General features: G+C 38.0%; 1 non-coding gene across 1 annotated transcript; it reads left to right on the top strand.

Moving 5' to 3' along the window:
• The first annotated feature begins 19,739 nt into the window (after positions 1-19,739).
• On the top strand, positions 19,740-19,812 carry TRNAW-CCA (transfer RNA tryptophan (anticodon CCA)). Its single transcript has one exon. It is a non-coding gene; the product is annotated as a tRNA-Trp (tRNA).
• The last annotated feature ends 477 nt before the right edge of the window (positions 19,813-20,289 follow it).

Here is a 20,289-nt window from a genome sequence, read left to right as displayed (position 1 = left end):
ATTTTATGGTATCTGTCATATAATTCCACTAAATGACCTCAGTTCAATTCAATGTCTCATCTTCTTTTTTACTTCAAGAGTAAAAAGAGAGAGAAAGGGGGGAAAAGGATGAGAAACAAATCTCTTAGAATTTGGAATGTAAATTTTATCTACCCATGAGTTATAAAACTCTTTGCAATCTTCACTAAGCTCAAAGGGTATGTAGTAAACAATCAATTAATTAAAAATCATAGTGTTGGCCCCAGCTTTCCTTGGATCCTGCTCCTTTCACTGCTAGCTCTTCAGGGTGAGAGTAGAGCTTCACAAAGCGTGCCTTTTCCTTCCAAACACTCACTATGGAGTTTTGAGGAAGATTACTGCCAGGCAAGGAGTCTCCCCCATTCTGCTGTATTGTAATTGACCAAAAATCTATTTCCTGCCAGCCATCTAAACAACCGACTTTCTCAGATTTCTCCTGATTCCTAGGAGAACTGTGGAAAAAAGAGAACCTAGATCAAGCCCTGAGCCTTTGGAGTGGGAGCACTGACTCCAAGACCCTAGACTACCAGAAAACTGACCCTGATCAGATCAGATCAGATCAGATCAGATCGGTCGCTCAGTCATGTCTGACTCTTTGCGACCCCATGAATCGCAGCATGCCAGGCCTCCCTGTCCATCACCGACTCCCGGAGTTCACTCAGACTCATGTCCATCGAGTCAGTGATGCCATCCAGCCATCTCATCCTCTGTCGTCTCCTTCTCCTCTTGCCCCCAATCCCTCCCAGCATCAGAGTCTTTTTCCAATGAGTCAACTCTTCGCATGAGGTGGCCAAAGTACTGGAGTTTCAGCCTTAGCATCAGTCCTTCCAAAGAAATCCCAGAGCTGATCTCCTTTAGAATGGAAGGGTTGGATCTCCTTGCAGTCCAAGGGACTCTCAAGAGTCTTCTCCAACACCACACTTCAAAATCATCAATTCTTCAGCGCTCAGCCTTCTTCACAGTCCAATCCATACATGACCACTGGAAAAACCATAGCCTTGACTAGACGAACCTATGTTGGCAAAGTAATTTCTCTGCTTTTGAATATGTTATCTAGGTTGGTCATAACTTTCCTTCCAAGGAGTAAGCGTCTTTCAATTTCATGGCTGCAATCACCATCTGCAGTGATTTTGGAGCCCAGAAAAATAAAGTCTGACACTGTTTCCACTGTTTCCCCATCTATTTCCCATGAAGTGATGGGACTGGATGCCATGATCTTCGTTTTCTGAATGTTGAGCTTTAAGCCAACTTTTTCACTCTCCACTTTCACCTTCATCAAGAGGCTTTTGAGTTCCTCTTCACTTTCTGCCATAAGGGTGGTGTCATCTGCATATCTGAGGTTATTGATACTTCTCGCAGCAATCTTGATTCCAGCTTGAATTTCTTCCAGTCTGGCATTTCTCATGATGTACTCTGCATATAAGTTAAATAAGCAGGGTGACAATATACAGCCTTGACGTACTCCTTTCCCTATTTGGAACCAGTCTGTTGTTCCATGTCCAGTTCTAACTGTTGCTTCCTGACCTGCATGCAAATTTCTCAAGAGGCAGGTCAGGTGGTCTGGTATTACCATCTCTTTCAGAATTTTCCACAGTTTATTGTGATCCACACAGTCAAAGGCTTTGGCATAGTCAAGAAAGCAGAAATAGATGTTTTTCTGGAACTCTCTTGCTTTTCCGATGATCCAACGGATGTTGGCAATTTGATCTCTGGTTCCTCTGCCTTTTCTAAAACCAGCTTGATCATCAGGAAGTTCACGGTTCACGTATTGCTGAAGCCTGGCTTGGAGAATTTTAAGCATTACTTTACTAGCGTGTGAGATGAGTGCAATTGTGCGGTAGTTTGAGCATTCTTTGGCATTGCCTTTCTTTGGGATTGGAATGAAAACAGACCTTTTCCAGTCCTGTGGCCACTGCTGAGTTTTCCAAATTTGCTGGCATATTGAGTACAGCACTTTCACAGCATCATCTTTCAGGATTTGGAATAGCTCAACTGGAATTCCAGCACCTCCACTAGCTTTGTTTGTAGTGATGCTTTCTAAGGCCCACTTGACTTCACATTCCAGGATGTCTGGCTCTAGGTCAGTGATCACAGCATCGTGATTATCTGGGTCGTGAAGATCTTTTTGTACAGTTCTTCTGTGTATTCTTGCCACCTCTTCTTAATATCTTCTGCTTCTGTTAGGTCCATACCATTTCTGTCCTTTATCGAGCTCATCTTTGCATGAAATGTTCCTTTGGTATCTCTGATTTTCTTGAAGAGATCTCTAGTCTTTCCCATTCTGTTGTTTTCCTCTATTTCTTTGCATTGATTGTAGAAGGAGGCTTTCTTATCTCTTCTTGCTATTCTTTGGAACTCTGCATTCAGATGTTTATATCTTTCTTTATCTCCTTTGCTTTTCACTTTTCTTCTTTTCACAGCTATTCGTAAGGCCTTCTCAGACAGCCATTTTGCTTTTTTGCATTTCTTTTCCATGGGGATGGTCTTGATCCCTGTCTCCTGTACAGTGTCATGAACCTCATTCCATAGCTCATCAGGCACTCTATCTATCAGATCTAGGCCCTTAAATCTATTTCTCACTTCCACTGTATAATCATAAGGGAATTGATTTAGGTCATACCTGAATGGTCAAGTGGTTTTCCCTACTTTCTTCAATTTAAGTCTGAATTTGGCAATAAGGAGTTCATGGTCTGAGCCACAGTCAGCTCCTGGTCTTGTTTTGGTTGACTGTATAGAGCTTCTCCATCTTTGGCTGCAAAGAATATAATCAATCTGATTTCGGTGTTGACCATCTGGTGATGTCCATGTATAGCGTCTTCTCTTGTGTTGTTGGAAGAGGGTGTTTGCTATGATCAGTGCATTTTCTTGGCAAAACTCTTAGTCTTTGCCCTGCTTCATTCCGTATTCCAAGGCCAAATTTGCCTGTTACTTCAGGTGTTTCTTGACTTCCTACTTTTGCATTCCAGTCCCCTATAATGAAAATGACATCTTTTTTGGGTGTTAGTTCTAAAAGGTCTTGTAGGTCTTCATAGAACCGTTCAACTTCAGCTTCTTCAGCGTTACTGGTTGGGGCATAGACTTGGATTACTGTGAATCAAATAGTGAGAACTCACACAAAGGAATCCACTGGAATACAAGACCTGGCATAACCCAACCACCAATAGCATCCTGTGCAGGACACCTCATCTAAACAACAAACAAAACAAAAATACAAACCCAATCATCAGCAGACAGGATTACCACCTCACTCAGTCTTGCCCATCAGAGGAAAAACAAACAACTAAGCAAAAGCTCAGCACAAATCTCACCCTATAAGAAGCTTACAGAAACCACTGGACCAATCTTAGAGGGCAGAAACCAAAATGAAGAAAGAATTCAGCCTTGAAGCCTGGGAAAAGGAGACCTCAAACACAATAAGTTAAAAAAGAAATAATGAAGAGGCAGAGAAATACTACACAAATGAAGGAACAAACTAGAAACACAGAAGTCCAAATAAATGAAGAAAAAATAGGCAAACTACCTGAAAAAAAAATCAGAATAATGATAGTAAAGATGATCAAAACCTTGAAAGCAAAATGGAGAAAATGCAAGAATCAATTAACAAAGTCCTAGAAGAATTAAAGAATAAACATGCTGAGACAGACACTATTACTGAAATTTAAAATATTCTAGAAGGAATCGATAGCAGAATGTCTGAAGCAGAAGAATGAATCAGTGAGCTGGAAGATAAAATAGTGAAAATAACTTCTGAAGAGCAGAATAAAGTAAAAAGGATGAAAGGAACTGAGGATAGTCTCAGAGACCTCTGGGTCAATATAAAACACACCACCATTTGAATAATAGGGGTCCCAGAAGAAGAAAAGAAAAAAGAAAGGGTATGAGAAAATTTTTGAGGGATTATAGTTGAAAATAATTTCCCCAACATGGAAAAGGAAATAGTCAATCAAGTCCAAAAGGCACAAAAAGTCCTGTATAGTATAAACCCAAGTAGAAACATGCCAAGACATACTAATCAAATTAACAAAGACTAAACACAAAGAATATTAAAAGCAGCAAGGGAGAAGCAACAAGTAACATACAAGGGAAACCCCATATGCTTAATAGTCGATCTTTCAGCAGAAATGCTGCAGGCCAGAAGGGAATGGCAGGATATATTTAAAGTACTGAAAGGGAAAAATGTACAACCAAGATTACTGTACCCTGAAAGCATCTCATTCAAAATTAATGGAGAAATCAAAAGCTTTTCAGGCAAGCAAAAGTTAAGAGAATTCAGTACCACTAAACCAGCTTTACAACAAATGTTAAATGAACTTATATAGTCAAGAAATACAAGAGAAGAAAAAGATTTACAAAATCAACCCAAACAATTAAGAAAATGGCAATAGGAACATATATATCAATAATTACTTTAAATGTAAATGGATTAAATGCTCCAACCAAAAGACACAGACTGGCTGAATGGATACAAAAACAAGACCCATATATATGCTGTCTATAAGAAACCCATTTTAGACTTCAAGACACATATAGACTGAATGTGAGAGGATGGAAAAATATATTCCATGCAAATGGGAAGCAAAAGAAAGCTGAAGTAGCAATCCTATATCAGACAAAATGACCTTAAAATAAAGGAGATTACAAGAGATAAGGAAGGACACTACATAATGATCAAGGGATCAATCCAAGAGGAAGCCATAACAATTGTAAATACTTATGCACCCAACATAGGAGCACCTCAATACATAAGACAAACACTAACAGACATAAAAGGAGAAACTGACATTAACACAATAATAGTAGGAGACTTTAACACCCCACTTACACCAATAGACAGATTATCAAAACAGAAAATTAATAAGGAAACACAAGTCTTAAGTGATACATTAGATGAGATGGATCTCATGGATATCTTCAGGACATTCCATCCAAATGCAGAAGAATACACCTTCTTCTCAAGTGCACATGAAGCATTTTCCAGGATAGACTGCATCTTGGATCACAAATCAAACCTCAGTAAATTTTAGAAAATTGAAATCGTATTAAGCATCTTCTCTGACCACAATGCTATGAGACTAGATATCAATTACAAGAAAAAAACTAAGAAGCACAAACACATGGAGATTAAACAACATGTTACTAAATAACCAACAGGCTACTGAAGAAATCAAAAAGTTTCTAGAAACAAATGACAATGAAAATACAATAACTCAAAGCCCATGGGATGCAGCAAAAACAGTCCTAAGAGGGAAGTTTATAGCAATACAATCCTACCTCAAGAAACAGGAAAAATATCGAATAGACAGCCTAACTTTACACCTGAAACAACAGGAAAAAGAAGAACAAAAAGAAGGGTCCCCATCCTGAACAAAAAGAAGACTCTTGAGAGTCCCTTGGACTGCAAGGAGATCCAACCAGAGGATGAGATGGCTGGATGGCATCACTGACACAATGGACGTGAGTCTGAGTGAACTCTGGGAGTTGGTGATGGATAGGGAGGCCTGGCATACTGTGATTCGTTGACTTGACAAAAGAGTCAGACACGACTGAGCGACTGAACTGAATTGAACTGATGCCTGATTCATGTTGAGGTTTGACAGAAAACAACAAAATTTTGTAAAGCAATTATCCTTCTATAAAAAAAAATAAGTAAAAGAACATCAGTAGTGTCAAAAAGCTTCATGGTTCTGTCAATAGTGAATTGAGTGTGAATTTAATCTCTTTATCAAAAAATCTTGAACCATTGGCCTGATTTATTTTCTTTTTAGTCATTCCATATACATGGATGGTGACAGTGATGTACGAAGAAGACCAAATTGTTATTATCGTTTTGAGGGGAAATTGTAAGATGTATGCTTTTAGGTAGGTTATTTGTAAATTATTTGGTAAAGCTGGTAAACTATTTAGAAGCTGTCATAGTTGAAGCATATTATGAAAAATGTTAATTTGAGCATTTGGCCATCAGTGCTGTGTCTCTTTTGAGCCCAGAGGAACATAAACCTCAATCAATGCCTCTGTAACCAATAATGGATCAGATCAGATCAGATCAGTCGCTCAGTCGTGTCTGACTCTTTTCGACCCCATGAATCGCAGCAGGGAGCCAAGCCTCCCTGTCCATCACCAACTCCCGGAGTTCACTCAGACTCATGTCCATCGAGTCAGCGATGCCATTCAGCCATCTCATCCTGTCATCCCCTTCTCCTCCTGCCCCCAATCCTTCCCAGCATCAGTCTTTTCCAATGAGTCAACTCTTCGCATGAGGTGGCCAAAGTATTGGAGTTTCAGCTTTAGCATCATTCCTTCCAAAGAAATCCCAGGGCTGATCTCCTTCAGAATGGACTGGTTGGATCTCCTTGCAGTCCAAGGGACCCTCAAGAGTCTTCTCCAACACCACAGTTCAAAAGCATCAATTCTTCGGCACTCAGCCTTCTTCACAGTCCAACTCTCACATCCATACATGACCACAGGAAAAACCATAGCCTTGACTAGACGAACCTTTGTTGGCAAAGTAATGTCTCTGCTTTTCAATATGCTATCTAGGTTGGTCATAACTTTCCTTCCAAGGAGTAAGCGTCTTTTAATTTCATGGCTGCCGTCACCATCTGTAGTGATTTTGGATCATGGTAGTATAATTATTATAGTATAATGTTCATTATACTTTTTTTTTTTTGGAGGATTATATAAATGAAAGTAACATTTGCTAATACACTCCCCAACCATTAAAAAATCCACACAACAGGACGTCTCCTGCTTCCTATTTTTGACACCGACTTGTACGACACCTTTGACTTATATATTAAGAGAAAATGGAAATTAAAGTATCCAAGTGAGGTGAAAATGAGTTCAGGAAATGAATATTACATAGCAAGCACCCTATTGTTATTAGGTTAAGAAGTTCCCAAACTCCAACCAAAATATCATAGCACTCAAAATTAGATTTTGCTTATTCAAGGTTAAGTGAATATAAGAATTTTGAGGTAAGGAATCTATCAAACGTAAAACAAAGTTTCAAATGGTCACCAGAGGGCATAAAGCACTTTGGAATGACTGTTACAAATACTTCAAATTTGCAGTGACCAGATAGCAAGACCCACAAATGCCATAGTGTGGGCAGGAGGTTTCAAGCTAAAGATATTAATAGCCTCTTCTGTTACCACAAAATAGTTGTAGTTTGAAGCAGAACTTATAAGACAATTACTTGCTTTACCCATAGTCATCTTTCCCTAAAGGGAAATTTCATTCTTAAAGGGGCAAAGTAGGACTTCCCTGGTGGTCAAGTGGTTAAGAATCAGTCTTGCAATGCAGGGGACATGAGTTCCATCCCTGATTCCGAAAGATGCCACATGCCTTGGGTCAGCTAAGCCTGTGAGCCACAACTACTGAAGCCCATGTACTCGAGAGCCTGGAAGCTGCAGCTGCTGAGCTCATGCTCTGTAACAAGAGAAGCCACTGCCTGCACACCACAACTAGAGTGTAACCCCTGCTCATTGCAACCAGAGAAAGCCCATATATAGCAACAAAGACCCAGTGTAGCGAAATAAATAAATAAAACAAAAACTTTCATTTAAAAAGGACTGCTGCTGCTGCTAAGTCACTTCAGTCATGTCCGACTCTGTGTGACCCCCATAGATGGCAGCCCACCAGGCTCCCCCGTCCCTGGGATTCTCCAGGCAAGAACACTAGAGTGGGTTGCCATTTCCTTCTCCAATGCATGAAAGTGAAAAGTGAAAGTCAAGTTGCTCTGTCGTGTCTGACTCTTTGCGACCCCATGGACTGCAGCCTACCAGGCTCCTCCATCCATGGGATTTGCCAGGCAAGAGAACTGGAGTAGGGTGCCATTGCCTTCTCCATTAAAAAGGGCAGAGTAGACTAAACTTAATCAGTAGATAATGGCCAAACATTTACTTGACTTGAGTTTTTGGTCAAGATATTTCCAAGCTGTACCTAAGGTGGCCACGTAGAATTCTCATTAAAAACAATTAAAATGTAACTGCATCATTGATACATAAGAATAAATAGAGAATGGATTTTTAGACCAATCAAAATTAGTTGTCTTACCTTCACTGAACTGCATAGAATATCACACTGATATAATTATACCATCACCCCTTTCAAAAATGTAATGGTTTACCTAGATCAGTGATTCTCAAATTTTTGGTCTCAGGAAACTTCTATGCTTCTATGAACTATTGAGGAACTAGAAGGAACTTAGGTTTGTGTGGGTCTGTCTCCATTTGCTATATTAGATATCAAAACTTGACATTTTAAAGATAAGAATATATGAATACACTTTCCCATTAAATACACCCATTAAATTCATTCCCATGAATACACCACTTTCCCTTTAAAATAATGTCACTATATGCCATGTAGACTATAGAAAACTCCATTGTGCACTTGTGAGAGAATGAGAGAAAAAAAAATAAATGTAATGTCTTAGCATTTTTATGAAAAGAGTTTTTACCCCATGAATGCCCAGAGTGCTGCAAACAACACTTTGAGAACTGCTGGCCTAGAAGACACAAATTCTTTCTATAATGTAATTCACAGGCTGTTTAGTACTTCATTTTTAGATATCTTTCTACCCACAGTCTCTCTGTGTCTCCTGGCATATTCTGTTTTCTTTAACCACATCCGTTTATTCATTATTAACATGGAATATTTACCACATGCCTCTGTGTCTGGCATTGATCTAGTCCAACGGGGAAGGTATGATCCTTGCCTCCAAGATCTGACAGCATAGGAGAATCTGGCCATATCTGGCCAGCCATGATTGATTCATGCTCTTTCCTCCATCTGCTGTGCTCTCCCTACTTCCCCAAATTGAAAACTCTTACTTATCCTTCAAATCCAAGGTCAAACATTTCTTTCCAAATGAATTTCATCCCAATATTGTAATCAACTTGATGCTTGTTTATTACATTGCAAACCTTATAAAAATGTTCCATTACTCTTTTTGTTTTTATGTAAAGAAAGTTAAAGAAAGTCATGACATAGTCTGTAAGAAATTAAAGTATTGAGGCACCGAAGACAGTTTAGTTGAGAGCAGTTGTACTGTTTATGTTGTGTAGACTGGAGGCCTCTTAGAGACAACCAGGATGGTGACATTAATTGGTTTGGGTGGGTACTCTATTTTCCAAAGTCTCTTCTGTTTAAGGGGTTGGAAGGAAAAACTTGTCTGGCTTGTCTGAATCATCTAGGAGGAAAAGAGCCATAAGGTATGGATGCTTCCACCCACCTCCCCCACTACCCCCCACTCTCCCATCTAGACCCAACAGCCGTGATGCAGTTGGTGCTGTTAGGAAAAATGAGTAGTAGGACATCTGCTTGTTGCTGGTCTTCCTTTGAGCTTTAGGGGGAAGAGTCTTGTTTCACCCTTGAAGATCCAGGATGGCAGACTGTTCTCCCTTGATAACTAGGCTCAAAGGAAAACTTTTCATTGGACTGATAGTAGCAGTAAAATAATGTAATAATACAGGTTATATCGCTGGCTCTAGAACTAGTCTATGTGAGTTTAAATCACCCCTCACTAGCTATGAAAAGTGGGGTTGTTGTTTAAACCACTTGTGTTTCATTCTGCTCATTCATAACATTGGAATAATATTAATGCTTTCTTCATTGAAAAGAGTAAATCATTCTATCTATCTGTCTATCTAGTGTCTGATCTCCAGAATGAGCACTAAATAGTAATTAGTGTCACTGGAACGCAAGGTTTATAAAAATAAACACTTTTGTTTTCCTAGCTGTTCTGTTTCCAGCATCTGGAATAGGATTTGGAATATAACATCAATCAATGACATTTGTTAAATGAATGGATGAAAGAATCCACAGTCAGAATGGGTAGGGCCCATTATCAAAGGCAGTACCATTTTACTGACAATTATGCTGCAGTTGCAGATCCACCAATCTGTCCCTGTCTGTGACTGTGAAGTGGAGCTGAACTCCAACATTAGGGCTGTGCAAATTCCTTTGGCTTTTGATGCATTCAGAAGATGCAGGAATTCTCTGTAGAGATAAGGTTTGCATCAGCTTTGAGATGTGGACTCAAACCAGTGTTAATTTAATTGGGATAAAGTATAAGATAGCTACATTTTATCTCTGTTTTGTGATATAATTTTCACTGGTTATATCTCCATCACAACACTTTTCACATTGTATCATACTTGTGTCTTCTTCACAAAATAGCAAGAAAAATCTTATAGGCTTAGAAATATCAAACCAAATTTTAAGGAAGTGATTTTACATGGAGTGTGCTATTAGGCAGTGGGATGAGTTACTGAGGACAAGAAAGGAGTCTTCTTTTATGTAAGTCTTCCAAAATAAGATATGGTTCAACCTGAATACTAAAAACTGATGTAGGCTTTTTAAAATATTCTTTTTCCCTTGGTTCTCTCCACAATATTGCAGAAAGCTAGGTCATATTAAGTAGGAAATAAAAAGAGAAAGGTTTTCAGTCTCTCCCTGACAGTGCTGTTTTTCATAAACATCAATCTTGTAAAGTATAGTGATCTTTTTTTTTTTTTTCCATAGAAGAACACTGGAAGATAAACAAGATCCAAATCCATATTATATTTGGAAAAGGAAAATTTGTGGGTAGAAAAAAAATCTACAAAACCATTGCATGCATTATGCTGTCAATATATCAACCAAAAGGAAACTCAGCCTTTTATAAACACTGTAATGGTCTTGACAACCTTCCTATGTAAACAAGTGAAATGTCAGCCTTTTAGGGAGAAGAGTCTTAAGAGTTGCTTACTCAGGAAAAAAAATAATGATTTAAAAGTGATTTTGGAATGAACTTTAGATTTTAAAAAAGCAAAAGTTGGATTCAAGGATAGAGTAAATTAAACAGAATCATTTGAGATGGATAGAGCATTGATTCAGAATGGTGAAACTTATGAATCATTTGCCCTTCCTTTAACTCACTCTAGTTTTTCTTAATTTATACATTCTCTAGGGTACATCATGTTTTTTTGTAAATTAGAAATTTCAGTGCCTTTGCTAGGGATTTACTATGTGCTTGTTGTTTCTGGGCTCACTATGTTTGTTTTATGTTAATTAAAGATTTTGTATTTCTTTAAATATATTAATGGATAGAAATCAAGATCATGTATTTCAAAAGTCTTGTGTTTTTACTTTACTGCCTCTATGATAATATATTAATATAATAATAATTCAGCAAATGTACTCAGAAGGCTTGTATTATTTATCTTGAGGTATAATGATTACAGTACCTTATATTGAAATTCCAATAGGATATGGTTAATCATATATTCTATAGATGAAAGAATGCTTTTATTTTCATTTGAAAGCTGCAGGAGTTATAAAAGATATTAATTACTACTGCTACTACTTTGAGAGAAACAAGTGTCATGCAAAAAGTTGCTGTGAGAGAGAATCTTTACATTCTGTAAATGAACATTGATAGAATAAAAGAAACATACCAGCCTTAGAAAAGCAAAGCAGAATTGGAGGCGAGTTTACCTAAACCCTAGTAAAGTAGTTATCGTGTTTTCTAGATGATCAGGTCTGAATCATATTCCTATCCACCTACAATTAGAATTCCCAAAGGCAAAAGCCAGAAACTTGTTCCTGCTTGTCTTCCATCAGGGATTTCAATTCCCTGGTTGGTCCACTATGTCTGAGCTTGTGGGGCAAAGCTCTACCTTGTGGCTCACCAGAGTACAAGGTAGAGTTTATACTCAGTTTTCTCCCTGTACAGAACTAGGTTGTGTTGGTAATAATTTAGAAAAACATAACAAGGGGCAAAGATGATTTAAGAAGATTTGTTCAGAACCTGATTCTCTTTATTACATTTGTGCCACGAGATGAAGGTGAGCAGAAACCCAGGGGACAGATAAAATTTGTTAATTAATGTTTCCTTCCTGCAGCTCTGGGGATTCTTCTGTGGCCCTCTGTCTTTTTCTTGATCACTGGCAAACACATCTGTGAATGTGCTGTTCAGTCCATTTAATACCAGTACCACACATTAATTTTCAAGAAGAGTGCTGCATCTTTTTTTGTGTGAGAAATATAATCCAATACACTCTTTTGAATAACACATAATTTATAAAGTAGCTAATGTCTTAGACAGATGTTAGTTCAAGGCTGACTTGTTTCTCTTCAAAAAGTTACAGATATGGACATATTAAACAGACATCTAAGTTTTCAGAGGCTAATGAAACACAGATACTTTTTCAGCTTTCTAGGCACATAGCATAGGAAATTTTTACATACTGTCAAATCAATTTGCTTCTTAAGAACAAAAGGGAAAAATAAGAAAGCACTGATACAATTCGGTACAAGAATATGTTGCTCTATTTTTATATTAAAGATTACATTGATGAAATGTGTCCTTAAAGAAAATAAGAGATAAGTATGCTTCAAGGTTTGAGCATCTGGTTTTTGTTTCTGTCATTTTTATTTTGTTCCAACTTATTTTTCTTTGGTTTATTGGGCCTGAGAACAAATTATCACAGGAATTACCACATGAAGGCAGAGTTACCTTGAAACCTTCCTGGCATTCAGTATCTCTGCAGGGCTCCAGCTAGACCACCTGTTCAGCTGGAGCTGGTCTGTTCCCCAGGCCAGGAATTAGGGGGACAGAGTAAGACTGTGACAACAAGTGAAGTGGTTCCCCATCATAAGAGGATATGGAAGATAAATGACAACCATTTTTGGTTAATGAGAATCTTCAGATTTCCATTTTATAGTCTTCTATAATTTGGGATGCAGAGGGAGAAGACGTGATCGTTTCTGGTAAAAGTACACTGTTTTGGATATTGTGTACTGTAGCAATAAAGTACAAATGTCTAAGGAGGGAGAGGGTAAAAGGAACATACTAAGCTATGTCTGGGAACATTGGGAGTACATATTGTTTTTGGCCTTTCCTAGACTTTCATGACACAGCAAGATGCCATAATATAATGTTAATATAAAACCAAATTTCATGTTTAAAATGTGGGTTTATTCCCCTTGAAAGTTTTATATTTCCGGATTTAATTTCTTTATACAGACATGAAGTGAATCCCTACTGTGAGAACATGTTTATAATAGTAGGAGAGAAGTAAAACAGGTAACATTTCCTGAAAAGTTAGATGATTAAGTAGTCTTCCACTATGATAGCTTCTATCAGATATCAGCACCTCAAGAGCCACATCCCATTTTCTTCAGTTTAAGAACCAGACACTGATAACCACAGAGGGGGAAAATGCTACAGTGTTTAGACTCTGTAAATAGATGATAAGCATTAAAGGTGAAGCAGCATCAGACATATATTTTTGTGTTGCTTTTTGATGTTTTCTGTAGCCTACATTTGCTATATAATTTCTGACTTCTTGCATGACTGAGATCACCTCTCTTTATTAAAAGAAAAGCCGAAATCAAGGTTTTTTCCCCCTGATTTCCATGATAGAAAATGAAGAAAAAAGAAAACAAGCTTGAATAAGTTGGAAAAATATTTTTCTCACTTTTAAATGTTTATATCACTCATACAGTTAGAAATGAAAATTAGAATTAGATCACACCTTGAAGAGGATCTGTATTTTTCATACATCATGAAATAGTCATCAAATCACCCATATAAAAATAATTGAAATGATTGATAGAATAACATTCAATGATTGTAAATGAAATTTATGAGAGATGTGCCCCAAATTTAAATGTATATAATAGACTGATTCAACAATTCATGGGCAAATTCTCATTATGATAAATCCAAAAACTAATTGGAAAACTTTAATGGCCTAGGTAAACATGAAAACAGACTCACTGAAGCCAGGAGGGAGAAAAAAAGACACTCTCTTGACAGAATCCCTAGGCACAGTACAGTAAAATCAAGAATAGAACCCTCATTCCCAGCTTCTCCCAGAGTAGGTAAAGAGAGATCAGTCTGTGAAGACCAGGAGAGGTGATTGCTTTGTCTAATGTACAGAAACCAACATAGAGAGTCAAGGCAAGTGAAGTAAGTTCCAAACAAAAGAATACAACAAATCTCCAGAAATTGATATTAATAAATCAATTGATATCAATAAGAGAGAATTAAAACCATTGTCATAGAGATGCCTATAAGATCAAGAAAATAATGCATGAGCAAACTGAAAACTTCAATAGAGGTAGAAAATATTTAAAAAGTACTAAAGAGAATTCAAGAAGCCGAAGAACACAATAACTGAAATGAAAAGTTCACAAGAGGGGTTTAAAATTAGGATAAGCAAAAGAAAGGAGCTATCAATCTAAATATAAGTTATTGGAAATAGTTCAGTGAGGGGAGCAAAAAAGAAATAGACTAAACAAAAGTAGAGAAAGCTTAAGAAATTAATGCTCATCATAAAGAAAAGCAGCATGTGCATTATGAGAGTCCCAGCAAGAGAAAGCTGAGAGAAACAACCAGAAAATTTACTCAGATAATGGCTAAAAACTTCCCAAGTCTTAAGAAGCAAACTTATATCCAGATCAAAGATGTCCAAGGTCTACCAAAAAAGATGAATCCAAACAACTCCATAGACCAAGACACATTATAATCAAATTGCCAAAGGTCACAGACAAAGAGGATTTTGAAAGCAGCGAGAGTAAAGCAACTTTATATGAAACACAATGTGTCACATACAAGGGAACTTAAATGATAAATTCAGTGTATTTTCAGCAGAAACCTTGCGGGCCCAAAGGGAATAGGATGTATATTCAAAGTAGGAAAAGAAAAGATTTACCAACCAAAAATACTATACATAGCAAAACTATCCTTTAAAAATGAAAGAGAGATAAAGACCCTTAGACAAACCAAATCTGAAAGCGTTTATTACCGTTAGATTGCCTTGTAAGAGATATTGAAGGAAACGAAGGGATGCTAAAACCACCCAATATGACAGTATAAGAAAGTATGAAACTTGTTAGCAAAGATAAATATATAAACACAAAATACTATAGTACTGTAAGTGTGAGTTAATTGCTTTTCAGTTCAGTTCAGTTCAGTCGCTCAGTTGTGTCTGACTCTTTGCAACCCCATGAATCACAGCACGCCAGGCCTCCCTGTCCATCACCAACTCCCAGAGTTCACTCAAACTCACGTCCATCAAGTCGGTGATGCCATCCAGCCATCTCATCCTCTGTCATCCCCTTCTCCTGCCCCCAATCCCTCCCAGCATCAGAGTCTTTTCCAATGAGTCAACTCTTCACATGAGGTGGCCAAAGTACTGGAGTTTCAGCTTTAGCATCAGTCCTTCCAAAGAACACCCAGGACTGATCTCCTTCAGAATGGACTGGTTGGATCTCCTTGCAGTCCAAGGGACTCTCATGAGTCTTCTCCAACACTACAGTTCAAAAGCATCAATTCTTCAGCACTCAGCCTTCTTCACAGTCCAGCTTTCACATCCATATATGACCACTGGAAAAACCATAACCTTGACTAGATGGACCTTTGTTGACAAAGTAATGTCTCTGCTTTTTAGTATGCTGTCTAGGTTGGTCATAACTTTCCTTCCAAGGAGTAAGCATCTTTTAATTTCATGGTGGCAATCACCATCTGTAGTGATTTTGGAGCCCCCCAAAATAAAGTCTGACACTGTTTCCACTGTTTCCCCATCTATTTCCCATTAAGTGATGGGACCAGATGCCATGATTTTAGTTTTCTCAATGTTGAGCTTTAAGCCAACTTTTTCACTCTCCTCTTTCACTTTCATCAAGAGGCTTTTGAGTTCCTCTTCACTTTCTGCCATAAGGGTGGTGTCATCTGCATATCTGAGGTTATTGATATTTCTCCCGGCAATCTTGATTCCAGCTTGTGCTTCTTCCAGCCCAGCATTTCTCATGATGTACTCTGCATAGAAGTTAAATAAGCAGGGTGACAATATGCAGCCTTGACGTAGTCCTTTTCCTATTTGGAACCAGTCTGTTGTTCCATGTCCAGTTCTAACTGTTGCTTCCTGACCTGCATACAGGTTTCTCAAGAGGCAGGTCAGGTGGTCTGGTATTCCCGTCTCTTCCAGAATTTTCCCCATTTTCTTGTGATCCACACAGTCAAAGGCTTTGGCATAGTCAGTAAAGCAGAAATAGATGTTTTTCTGGAACTCTTTTGCTTTTTCAATGATCCAGCAGATGTTGGCAATTTGATCTCTGGTTCCTTTGCCTTTTCTAAAACCAGCTTGAACATCTGGAACTTCACGGTTCACGTGTTGCTGAAGCCTGGCTTGGAGAATTTTGAGCACCACTTTATTAGCATGTGAGATGAGTGCAATTGTGCGGTAGTTTGAGCATTCTTTGGCATTGCCTTTCTTTGGGATTGGAATGAAAACTAACCTTTTCCAATCCTGTGGCCACTGCTGAGTTTTCCAAATTTTCTGGCATATTGAGTGCAGCACTTTCACAGCATCATCTTTCAGGATTTGAAATAGCTCAACTGGAATTCCATCACCTCCACTAGCTTTGTTCGTAGTGATGCTTTCTAAGGCCCACTTGACTTCACATTCCAGGATGTCTGGCTCTAGGTGAGTGATCACAGCATCGTGATTATCTGGGTCGTGAAGATCTTTTTTGAACAGTTCTTCTGTGTATTGTTGCCACCTCTTCTTAATATCTTCTACTTCTGTTAGGTCCATATCATTTCTGTCCTTTATCGAGCCCATCTTTGCATGAAATGTTCCCTTGGTATCTCTAATTTTCTTGAAGAGATCTCTAGTCTTTCCCATTCTGTTGTTTTCCTCTGTTTCTTTGCACTTTTAATTCTAGTATAGAAGTTAAAAGGGAAAAGTATTAAAAGTAACTATAAAACTGTTAATAAATATACAATATGTAAATTGTGATAACAATAACATAAAATGTGGAAGAAGGAGAAGTAAAAGTGTTAGGGACTTGAATCTAAAGTTTTATAAATTCCATCCTTCAGGAAAGTCCTGTGATCCAAAATACTAGGATAAGCAACTGGGCCTAATGCCTCTGGGTTTTGGGCATTTGTCAAGTGTGAAGATAAGGCAAGTCCTTTTCTTTTTTACTCCTATACAAATATATATGCATTTTCTTCTTGGCTTCACATATTTTCTGGAATTTTCAAACACTGACTTTCAGGAGTATAACATCTAAAACAGATTGTCATCCTCATTTTGTATTCTGAGCCATTTAGTCAAGAGTCATTCACTTTTAGCTGAGGTTACATTTGGCTTTTAGCTGAAGTTAACATTTATTGAAAATTTTGTCTCTGTTGTGGCTTTGAAAATACACCTTCTCTTTGAATTTCTAAACCTTACATAATTCCAGTTTCCAGAAAAGTTTTTCAAATGTCTCAGCATTCTGCTTCTTGATTATATTTACTCTATTATATATAGACATCACAAAGTTGTCTTTAATCAAATTATTTAATTGTGCTTAGACTTTTTTTTGGCTCCATTGCATCTTAGTGATGGCACACGGGGTTTTTGATGCATCATTTAGGATCTTTTGTTGTGCTGCAGACTCTCTAATTGTGTTGCACTGGCTCAGTAGTTGTGGCACATGGGCACCAGAGTGCATACGCTTCAATAGCTGCAGTGCTTGGGCTCTCTAGTTGTGGTACTGGGCTCCAGATTCTGCTTAGACTTTTTATACAGAAAGTTCCCAATCTCTCTCATCTGAAGTATGCAATTTAATCAATGATAAATGCGTGTTTTACTATTATAATTATGGTGGTAAGAAAATCTGTTAAAAATAGATTAACTGTATATTAACTGTGTTCATTGTAAAACAAAATAAGATGTTTGATTTTTTTGAAGTAAGAACAGAAGTCTGTCATCCTCCTCCTCCTTCCTCATCTGTCCTTCATCGACCTCTACCCCTGAACCCTGGTGGCTCAGATGGTAAAGAATCTGCCTGCAATACAGGAGACCTAGTTCCCATCCCTGGGTTGGGAATATCACCTGGAGAAGAAACTGGCAACCCACTTCAGTATTCTTGCCTGGAGAATTCCACAGACAGAGAAGTCTGGTGGGGTATAGTCTGCAAAGAGTCAAACATGACTGAGCGACTAACACTTCCACCTTCCTGAACCTCAGCTTTCACAGGCTAGTGTTCAGCACTGCTCAGCAGTTTAAATTTATGTTTTAAGACCATTTCCAGGCTTTATAGTATATGTGATAGGTGCATATACTAGATATGATTTGACTTATTCATTTTAATAACTATAAGGATAACTTGTACCAGCTTTTATATGACATATACCATGGAATCTCAGTGGCTTAGCACCATATGTTTGTTTCTCAGTCATGTCACAGTTTGATGTGGTTTTGCTGAGGTTCTTTCATATTTTAGTGAGGTCATCTGGAATACATGGCCTCAAAGGTCACTGTACTCGGGTGTAAGAAATACCACAGAGACATATCTGCTCTTACCTGTCCTGCTTGGAGGGGACACACATCACTTTCACCGATGGTTCACTGGCCAGAAATAGGCTGACACATGGAGTCAGTCACCTGGTTATTTGGTGGGCACTCACTGTCCTCCACCTTCACTTCACATCTTCAAGGTATCTCCCATGTTAGTATACATGGATATTCCAGTGCAATTTGATTATTTATTTATATATTATTTTTGGCTGCACTGGGTCTTCATTGCCCCACACGGGCCTTCTCTAATTGCTGTGAGTTGTGGCTATGCTCTAGTGGTGGTGTGGGGATGAGAATAGGGGCTTCTTATTGCAGTGGCTTCTCTTGTTGCAGAGCACAGGTTCTAGGGTGTACAAGCTTCAGAAGTTGAGGCACATGAGCCTAGCTTCCCCATAGCATGTGGAGTCTTCCCAGACCAGGGATCAAACCTGTGTCCCCTGCACCAGCAGGTGGATTTCCAACCAATGGACCACCAGGGAAGTCCCCAGTAAAATTTTTAAGTTAAATAAAATTTTATATAATATAAACTGCACTCAAGCATCTATTTTTTTTTTTCTGCCCAAAAGGCATAAAATTCAATCATTAAAGTTCATTTTTAGTGATAGAAAAAAAAACAGCTAGATAATTGCCCTGATTATTTAAGGTCTTTAAACATTATAATATTTAATGTATTATATTAGTGGAGATAATATATATATTATATATAGTGGAGATAATAGGGATTCAGGACAAATATTTGTCTACTGAGATACTGAATTTGCCTTTCTCATCACTGTGCTTGAGGAAATGAGTAATCCTGAAGCTAAAGGGCCTCAGGAATATTTTGGCTTTAGAAAGATAAGCTGAATAATGGCTGACTGATGAGGTACAGTTTTGAAACAACCTGACTTTGCTCTGTATTATTTCTGGCCAATAATGAGAACATTATAAGGACAAAAGAGTCCTTTGTACCTCTGATCTCATAATAAGAGCTGTTACTCCTATACCCACCCTATTCACAGTGTGACTGTTTTACCTTTCCATTAAATAACAGTCTCATTGAAATTTTTTGAACTGTTAGTTGTTTTTCTCTGAAATGCTACAGTTACAATGTTATTGACTAGAAAATTTCCATCACCAAATTTATACAATTTGATTTAAAACTTAGAAGTAACTGATACCAGATCTTTAAAATAATTAATTAATTAGTTTGGCTATATTGAGTTTTAACTGTGGCACACGGGATCTTCATTGTGACACACAGACTCTCTAGTTGTGACACACGGGTTCCAGAGCATGTGGGCTCCCACTTCCCCTGCATTGCAAGGCAGAGTCTTGACCATTGGACCACCAAATCTTTTTTTTTTTTAAATGACACTTAAGAATATAAGAGGGGCTTCCCTGGTGGCTCAGAGGTTAAAGCGTCTGCCTCCAATGCAGGAGACCCAGGTTCGATCCCTGGGTCAGGAAGATCCCCTGGAGAAGGAAATGGTAACCCACTCCAGTATTCTTGCCTGGAGAATCCCATGGACAGAGAAGCTTGGTAGGCTACAGTCCATGGGGTCTCAAAGAGTTGGACACGACTGAGAGACTTCACTTTCACTTTCACTTTTAAGAATACTTCCTTACAAGTTTTATACTTTTATTAATTAATTTCTTGCCCATTAGCTGAAAAATAGACTTTTACTAGGACTGGCATCTTTAATGAAACATATTTGATGTGGTGTTTTTATCAGGAGAACCATGTTGCATGTGAGCCGAATCTCATAGAATGTGCATGTAAACACAAGCTGTAATTTTGGCAATTATTGTGATGGTATTTTGAGAGATGGGATGATTCAAGAACCGTTTTTCTATTCCATTCTAAAGGCTCCTTTTAAAGTTAGCTGTCTGATTCTGCTTAGTGTGGCTGACATAAACCTTTCTATACTCCAGAATATTATTTTAG

The sequence above is a fragment of the Bos javanicus genome, chromosome 13 (genome assembly GCF_032452875.1).
Source record: "Bos javanicus breed banteng chromosome 13, ARS-OSU_banteng_1.0, whole genome shotgun sequence".
NCBI lineage: Eukaryota > Metazoa > Chordata > Mammalia > Artiodactyla > Bovidae > Bos > Bos javanicus.
The sequence above is the reverse complement of the archived record's forward strand: the minus strand, read 5'-3'. Positions and strand labels throughout refer to the sequence as shown.